This window comes from Gekko japonicus, unplaced genomic scaffold, assembly GCF_001447785.1.
Source record: "Gekko japonicus isolate JY-2015 unplaced genomic scaffold, Gekko_japonicus_V1.1 scaffold340, whole genome shotgun sequence".
NCBI lineage: Eukaryota > Metazoa > Chordata > Lepidosauria > Squamata > Gekkonidae > Gekko > Gekko japonicus.
This window is the reverse complement of record NW_015161961.1, coordinates 306,270-315,294: the sequence shown is the minus strand read 5'-3', so window position 1 is coordinate 315,294 and position 9,025 is coordinate 306,270.

Genomic DNA, 9,025 nt, shown 5'->3' with positions numbered 1-9,025 from the left:
TGGGTCTCGAACAGCCATAGTGGCTGCTCGAGTGTTGTTAAGGCAGGCACTTACTGCCTGTTGGGAAAGAGGACCGGACCGGGGAATGGAGGCAGGCAGTAGGCGGCAGAGAGAGGAGTCGCTCCGCTCTGACCAGAGGAGCCCCCCCGCCCTCTTCTTTTTTCCTCACCCCCCGAGGAGGAGGCTAGGGGCCACAGGGGCGGAGGAGTGGGTCCCGCTGTGGGCTTGACCGGAGAGAGGCGCACCTCCCTCCCTCCTCCCCCCCTTCGGTGACGGCAGCGGCAGGGGGGAAGAGGTGGTGGTGGCGGCGGCAAAAGGGTGGCTGGCTCCAGAGGTCTCCATGCCCCACTGGGAGGTTGGCATCTGCGCCACAAGGCAGTCTCGCCTAGGGCACAGAAACACCTCGAGCCAGCCCTGGCTATGTGAGAGAAATCTGTACAATTTGTTGCTCAGTTTTAGTTAGTTTTTTCCTGGAAGCATTCTTGTACCTTGAAAAGCAGCATGGTGGATGGGAATCAGTTGATGGACTCTCTCCATCACTGTACATCTGGGCCTGGAAAAATTTTGCCAGATCATTTCTGCCAGTTGTGCAGTTTTTAAAGTGGACCTTCCAGGAGTTGGGTGTGTGTGTAAAAAGGTCACCACCCTCTTTTCAGCACGACTATCAGCAACATTCACTCATTCACATGACCACTTTGCCAGATGGATGTTTAATCCTGCATACAGAAAGGTCAGCATAAATCGAAATGGGAATTGCTTGCAGTCTTATAAACTGACCCAACATGGATAGATAGCCTAGGGTTGTCAAGTCCATCTTCTGCCCCCAGCGGGGGACTTTGGGGGCATTCCTGTACTTGGGGGGCATTCTTGGAGGGGGCAGGACATCCCCGACGTGATGACGTCATGTTGGGGACGTCCGCCCCACCGCCTGATCTCCAGAAACGCCAGTTCCCTGCACTTAAAGGAGCTGGCGTTTCCCTTTTAAGTGCACAGAGCCAGCGTTTCCCCTTTAAGAGCAAAGAGCTGGTGTTTCCCTTTTAAGTGCACGAGCTGGCATTTCCCTGCAAACCTGATATCAAGTGGAGATCAGGCTTGGGAGGAAACGCGGGCTCCGTGCACTTAAAGGCAGCCACCCCCCTCTCTCAAGAGAGAAGGGAGAGGGGTAGCTGAGGGTGTTGGGGGCAGGGCTTTCCCACAAAAAACGGGGTAGAACCCCCCCCCCAATGGTTTTTTTTGGCAACCCTAAGATAGCCTGAGCAAAGAAACTCTTCCATTACTAACACTTTTCTGTGATATACTTTACCGACAATATATACAAGTGCATTTTTTTTTGTATTTTTAATTTGTGTGTGCCCAAGCCTGGAAGTCATGGCAACTTCTGGTGACTCCTAGTGGGGCACGGGACATTCAGAGAAGTGGCTTGATCGCCTGGCTCTGGCCTCCCGGCCCTGGTATTCTCTGGAGGTCTCCCATCCAAATACTTACCATGGTCAACTTAGCTTTCCGAGAGATGACAACATTGGGCTTGCCTGGGCTATCCAGGTCAGGGCCAGGTGCATTTATTTTTGAAGGGTCGGCACTATGATTTTACCCCCTTCTCCCATCTTACGACCTTTCCCTAGAAAAAAGGGTTGTGACTGCAACAAAGCTGGCATCCTAACCTTTTCCATCTGCTGTGGAGCAAGTTATCACTGTTGCATAGCAACGGGATTCAGATGACCATGTAGAAGAAATGCCGGCTGCTGCTCCCGGAGAAATTGTCACGTGCTCCGTAGACAGTTGCTCCTATTTGGTTTGCTCAGCTGTCCTTTGCTATGGCACAACCTGCTCCATGCAGTTCCATCATAAAGCCTGGGAACGTACGTGTTTTCTCCTCTAAATTACCTTTCATAGATTCAGATTTTTAACTCCTATTATGTACTGGCCTTAAGGCGGCTCTTTTTCAGAAATGATTTGTTTATTCAGCTCAGAACACAGCAACAAGACTCATAGAACGATGCAACTATATACATTTTGAACCAGTGAGGCCACGCCTCCTAGCACAGTAATGACTAATTACAATTGAGATCTTAGGACCAATGGGATTCATTCTTGTCGAAGGTCAGAGTCTTTCCAGATTGGTCTGTTACGCAACAGCGACCAATCCGACTGCAGGATTTAGAATACCTGGGAGTCAATGAAGCCTGTGCCTGAAGCTCCGGTTTAGGTTACATAGCGCAACACATAAGCAAATACATAACAGCTCCTAAAGCTGAAAGTCTAGAATGCAATTTTTTTAAAAAAACAAAACCCTGATGTATCTTGCTACAAGTACATTAAATCAATATAAAACAACAAAATTTTAAACTGCTAACTAGATGGTACCTAACTCCGTTGAAATTACACCGGATGAATCCAAAATTATCACTGATGTGCTGGAAAAACTGTGGCTCTATAGGATCCTACTTACATTGTTGGTGGGAATGTAAATCAGTAAGAGCGTTTTGGAAACAAGTCCTCAGCGAAATCAAATCAATAATTGGTTACGAAATTCCTGAAATCCCCGACATAATATTATTAAACTATTGGAAAGAGGTCCCTATATCCAAAAACCGTCAGGAATTGGTGATCCTCGTTCTATCTGCAGCCAAAACAACGATTGGAAGAGCTCTTCCCCCCTATCGCTCAAAACATGGTTCATGAAGGCATGGGATCACCTATTGATGGATAAAATATCAGAGAAGTTGGCAAACTCTGACCCTTCTCTTAACTCTCAATCTTTCTTCACCAGATGGTCACCGATTCCAGAAAAAGTAGATTATGTTTTGGAAAACGTTCAACAACGATGTAAATCACAATACTTCGATTTTATTAAGAGTGGCTGGATACTTCAGATTCAAAGAGAGTGCTTAAAATTAACAGTCTTTCCTTTCGCAAAGATGCACAATGTTAAGTGTGAGTTTGTTTAAAGTTGTATTTGTTTGATTGTTGATTTCAGATTTTATTCTATTAATGTACATTGTTCTTAGTTGTGATAAATATTAAATAAAATGTTTAATTAAAAAAATCACATTAGTATCTACCTCCATAATAACGCCTAGCATATTTCTACACATGCACGTGCACAGCAAGTGTTCAAAGTGCTTTGCATGCATTGTTTCAAGCTGTACAGCGGTCCTGGAGGGAAGTGCCATCAAGTTGCAGCCTCATCATGGGGTTTTCAAGGCAAGAGGCTAAAAGGTGGTTTGCCATTGCCTGCCTCTGTGTCATGACCAGGGCTATTTTGGGGCAGGAACGCACAGGAACGGAGTTCCGGCTGGCTCCCAAGTTGGCCACGCCCAACAGGAACTCATTAGCATAATAGGCCACACCCAACAGCAGGAACTCATTAGCATATTGGGCCACAGGGGTGTGTGGCCTAACATGCAAAGGAGTTCCTGCTACAAAAAAAGGCCCTGGGTTTTGACAACAGACAAGGTAAACAGAATAACAAGCAAAAGGTGGGTGTGGCTGGATGACCACACTTCTGGTAACATGTGGGTGCGGCCTAATGTGCTAATGAGCTGTGCTGTCAGGGGTGTGGCCCAATATGCTAATGAGTTCCTGCTGTTGGGTGTGGCCTATTATGCTAATGAGTTCCTGCTGGGCTTTTTCTACAAAAAGAGCCCTGGCATGACCCTGAACTTCCTCGGTGGTCTCAGGGCTGACCTTGCTTAGCTTCTGAGATCGGATGAGGTCAGGCTAGCCTGGGATATCCAGGTCAGGGCAAGCTGTAGCATAGTTCTGTAGGGGTGGCGAGGATTGTGATGAAGGCTATTCTATTTTGTTCGCCGTTCCTTCAGTGAACCACATTGTTCTTCCTTTATATGTGTCTATGTGTTTGTGTTCTGCTAAACTGCCTTTATCCTTCAGTGAACCACATTGTTCTTCCTTTCTATTTATGGATATGTGTCTATGTGCTTGTGTTCTGCTGAACTGCTTTTATTGTTTGTTATATGTGCATTTTAAAATTTACTTTAATGTTTTGGTTGTTCACCACCTGGAGGCTCCTGATCTGGGTGGAAAGGTGGCATAAAAATGTTTGAAAGAAAGAAAATCCTGAAGAAGACGGCTTAACATTGCTTTAACTGTAAGGACAGTAATGTATCATTTTTGAATCCCACTGCAGGCTCTTTTTATTTATATTTATAGTCTTCTGTCTCATGCTCTTAACTAAAGAAGTGTCTTATGACAGTTAAAGCAATAAAAATGAAATCAATGGGGTAAAATTAAGCAACAGTTACAGTAAAAAACCCTATGCTATAAAATCAAAGAATAAAAAAGGAGAAGCAATGAAAAAGTTGCAGAGCAAATAAGATACATCAAGCATGAAAACGAAGATTCTTGACAACAATCAGAAAATGCCTAGAAAATGCGATCTTCCTCTGGCATTTAAAACTCAAATCAAATAAAGGGTGTTCCAAAGATGAGGTGTCGTGATACAAAGGACCTTGTCTTAATTATTAACTTCCACTTATCCTCCAGTGAGGTACATACCAGGTCCAAGACCACTTGTATCTTTAAAGGTAAGAAAAAATCACTTCACACTGTGGCTGGAAATGCGTTGCTAGTCAAAGGAATTCTCCTGGCACTGGTGGGATATGTGTTCTGCAGTCTTTCCTTGTTAGCAATTTTGCAGCCTTTTTTTCCCCCCATCTATTGCAATTTCTGAATAGTATTCAGGGCCAGCCCCACATTATGTTGACAGTTATAAAAAAACATATGTGTTAAATTGAAGTCTGCGATTCCCATGGGTTTTGTTATGCTTTCTGTTCTTAGGCTTTTGTTCAAAACAAAACAGAAGTCCAGTGGCACCTTAAAAGGCTAAGAGCAGTTATTTCACCATTAGCTTTTATGAAACAGAGCTCACTTCTTCAGGTGTATGATGAGGAAACTGTTGGCGGGGGAAGATTCTTATAGGGAAAAGTATAGAGGGAGGAGGAGGAGCTGAGGCAGAGGGAGTCTTGGTATCAATCATGTCGTTGACACTGTGTTTCAAGTGGCATGATGATTTGGAATAAAATAACAGCAGTTCAATTGTCTTTTGTCTTAATGGTGAATTGCACAGGGGAGCTGGCCTTTTGGAAACACACATCTTGCAATTCTCTCTTGCTGTTTCATCACCATGAGTGACACCACTGGGAGCTGTGGATATACACTGCTGCCAGTCTCTGTGCAAAGGCATCACCTGTGCAAGTGCTGGATTCCCTTTGTTGCGGAGGGAATCTGAACACATATGCACCCTCCGATCTGCTATCAGCACTGGGCACTTTTCAGCACAAGTCCTATAGGAAAGAAACACTTTGAGTAATGGGACTGGACCACTTCTAAGAATGTGACCCTCTTGTCCGTCTCCATTACCGGTTCAGTTCTGGCATTCCCTTGTCCGGCAGCTGCGCTCATTCCTTCTGTCTCCTTTCCTCTCTCAAAACACATCCAGATGGCTTTATTCTTTTCTTTTTTTTCATAATGGGCGTGCTGTTTCTCTGTGCCTGGTCCCTGCAGTTCAGATGTGTGGGGTGGTGAGCCTTTGCGGGTCCTCCACCAGCTGCACAGCTGCCTTCAGCACACTGACGCTATCAATATAAACCCAACTTGAAAGTGGTCAGACTGTCACGGTCTCTTCCCAGCCTGACAGATGTAGCCCCAGTTCCACCACAAGTGCTATACTGTCCCAAGAGACCTAGAAAATATAATTTTGTGCAAGTGATGAGAGGGCTGGCAGAGATTTCCTTCCCAAAGTTATTAGTCACAAGCATTTTGGGTTGGGAGGGGCTACAGCATTCAAACAGGGGTAGGGGAAGCTGGGTTCCTTTTCCTCTGGTTTAATGCACAAAGTAGTCTGGATGTTGGAACTGGAGAGGAGGCTACCAGTGAGCCAGAGAGATAGATGGGCATAAGACACAGAGCATCCTTCCTTTCCTCTCTACTGCTATCCCTTTGAAGTTCCTTCCTTCCTGCTTGACACCTCTCACTTGCACACATTGCCAGACTCTCCATCTTGGCACCATGGGAGCAGGACACACATCTTGCATCTCTGGAAATCCAGCTAGTTAGATTAGATATGCTATCTCTCATCTTTCCTATCTCTCATCTTTCCTATCTAGAGAATGGAGTTCTTATAATAAAGCTCCTTATAAGTTTGAATCTGAAGAAGTCTCCATGTCTCTTTTGTTTTCATACTTGCACACACGTGCAGCCTCAGCTAGCCACATGGCTTGTGCTGTGCTTACAGCCTTGTATACTCTGCTAAATTACACAAATACATTGGAGTAATTTCACAATAGGGGAAGAAGAAAAAGAAGAGAAGAAGAGATTGGATTTATACCCTGCCCTTCACTATCTGAGGGAATTTCAGAGTGGTTTACAATCCCTTTCCCCTCCCCTTCCCACAACAGACACCCTGTGAGGTAGGTGGGAATGAGACAGCTCTGAGAGAACTGCTCTTGAGAGAACAGCTCTGAGAGAACTTATTACTGACCCAAGGTCACACCAGCAGCTGCATGTGGAGGAGTGGGGAATCAAACTCAGTTCTCCCAGATTATATTCTGCACTCTTAACCACTACACCAAACTGGCTCTCTTAGAGTTGCCCAGCAATTACATCTCAGCTTCTTTTTTGACTGACCTTCAAAAATGGACAGACAAGTGTAGCAGCAGCAAGGACCACCGTCACTTGTCAACTCATTATTTCCAGGAAGCCTGGGACCAACATTTCAGTCCTCTAAGGCTCTTATTTTGATTTGTATGTGTGTATGTGTGTGGTGATGTTCAAGGCTGACAGTCATGTGCAAATGAATTTCAGGTGCCCTTTGGAGTGCCAGATCTTGGACGCATTTTGCAAAATGTGCAGCACCAGCTCCAGCCTCTTGCAATACCGATGGATGGGGCGGGAACAGACTCCAAAAGGAAACCCATGGAGGAAGCCAGTATGTAATGCGCTTGCATGGTGCTGTTAAGGAGACACTTTTTCCTGCTGTGACTACCTGAAAAAGAGGAGGAAGCCAACTAGTGGTGAGCAGGGTGTCCAAGAGAAAGCACGGCAACTCTCATGCAGGCATTTGGGGTGCAAGCATCAAAAGGGCTGATGCTGAGCTTGCAATGAAGGAGCAGCGTAACAAAGTACATTATAGAATTCATTATTACAACTATAATAGTGTGGTTGTGCCAATTATGAAACCACGTATCTAGGTCACCCACAAAGTAAAGAGACTTTACAGGATAATTGTGCTGCAGTGCTAGATTGTGGAGATTCAGGACCAGTGAAAAGGAAGCTGCTCTGCTCTCGAGCCCAGCATTCTTGTTCTATTGGGCAGGAGTGCGATATGTTTATCCTCCCAATGCATCCCTCAACAAAAAAAGAGCTAGTTTTTATACCCCACTTTTCTCTACCCTAAAGGTAAAGGTTTCCCTTGCTTGAAAGCTAGTTGAATCCGACTCTAGAGGGCGGTGCTCATTTCCATATCCAAGGCAGCACTGTTCGAAGGCTTCTCTGTGGTCATGTGGCTGGCATGACTAAACGCTGAGGTGCACAGAATGCTGTTACCTTCCCACCGAAGTGGTACCCAGGGCTATTTTTGGGCAGGAACGCGCAGGAACGGAGTTCCGGCTGGCTCCCAAGTTGGCCACGTCCAGCAGGAACTCATTAGCATAATAGGCCACATCCAACAGCAGAAACTCATTAGGATTGGCTACATTAGGGGTGTGTGGCCTAACATGCAAAGGAGTTCCTGCTACAAAAAAAGCCCAGGGTTTTGACAACAGACAAGGTAAACAGGATAACAAACAAAAGGTGGGTGTGGCTGGATGACCACACTTCTGGTAACATGGGGGTGCAGCATAATGTGCTAATGAGCTGTGCTGTCAGGTGTGTGGCCCAATATGCTAATGAGTTCCTGCTGTTGGGTGTGGCCTATTATGCTAATGAGTTCCTGCTGGGCTTTTTCTACAAAAAGAGCCCTGCGCCGGTACCTATTTATCTACTTGCAATTTCTTGCTTTCAAACGGCTAGGTTGGCAGGAGCTGGGGCCAGAGACAGGAGCTCACTCCATCACGCGGCACTAGGGTCTTGAACTGCCGAACTACGGACCTTCCAGTCTGCAGCTCAGCGTCTTAACCTCTGAGCCACCACGGCTCCTTTCTCAAAACAGCTGAAAATCACCTTCCCTTCCCCTCCCCACAACAAGCAACTTGTGAGGTTCTGAGAACTGTGACTGGCCCAAGGTCACCCAGCAGGCTTCATGTGGAGGAGTGGGGAATCAAACCCAGTTCTCCAGATTAGAGTCCATCATCACTCTTAACCACTACACCATGCTGGCTCTCCAATTTCCCAACACTGTGTCCCATTCTTCAGACTTAGGATGTGGCTGGCAAGGTAGGACAAACTTTATTTTCGAAGGTTTGTGTCACCCAGTCATGTCTCTGAGAGTACCCCTTTACTTTTTTTTCGTGTCATTCACTCCTCTGAGGAAAACTGAAATGATGCACCCAGGAAATACTGATGAAGTAACATCCAGACCTGATGTCCACCTGCAACAGAGGGTGATCTGTCGTCATGGGCAGCAACGTAGCACCCACACATATGTGCCAGTAGGAATGCACAGAGAAGCTCTCAGATGGATTTGCCATCTCTGGGTTGGGAAACACTTGGAGATTTGGGGGGGTGAAGTCTGGGAAGGGTGGGGTTTGGGGAGGGGAGGTACCTCAGCAGGGTACAATGCCATAGAGCCCACCCTCCAAAGCAGCCATTGTCTCCAGGGGAACTGATCTCTGTTGTCTGGAGATCAGCTGTAACAGAGGGAGATCTCCAGGGGCTACCTGGAGGTTGGTAAGCCTGGTCTCAGCACACAAGGACTTTTGCCAGATAAAGAGATTCCCCCCTACACAGGTGGGTATTTTGCTCGTGATAAATGTTTTATTAGATTCCTTCAGTGCACTTCTCAAACAATAACCTTTGAACAAGGGCTGAGTTTCTGTTATGGAAGCAACATAAACATTTACCGGGTTAA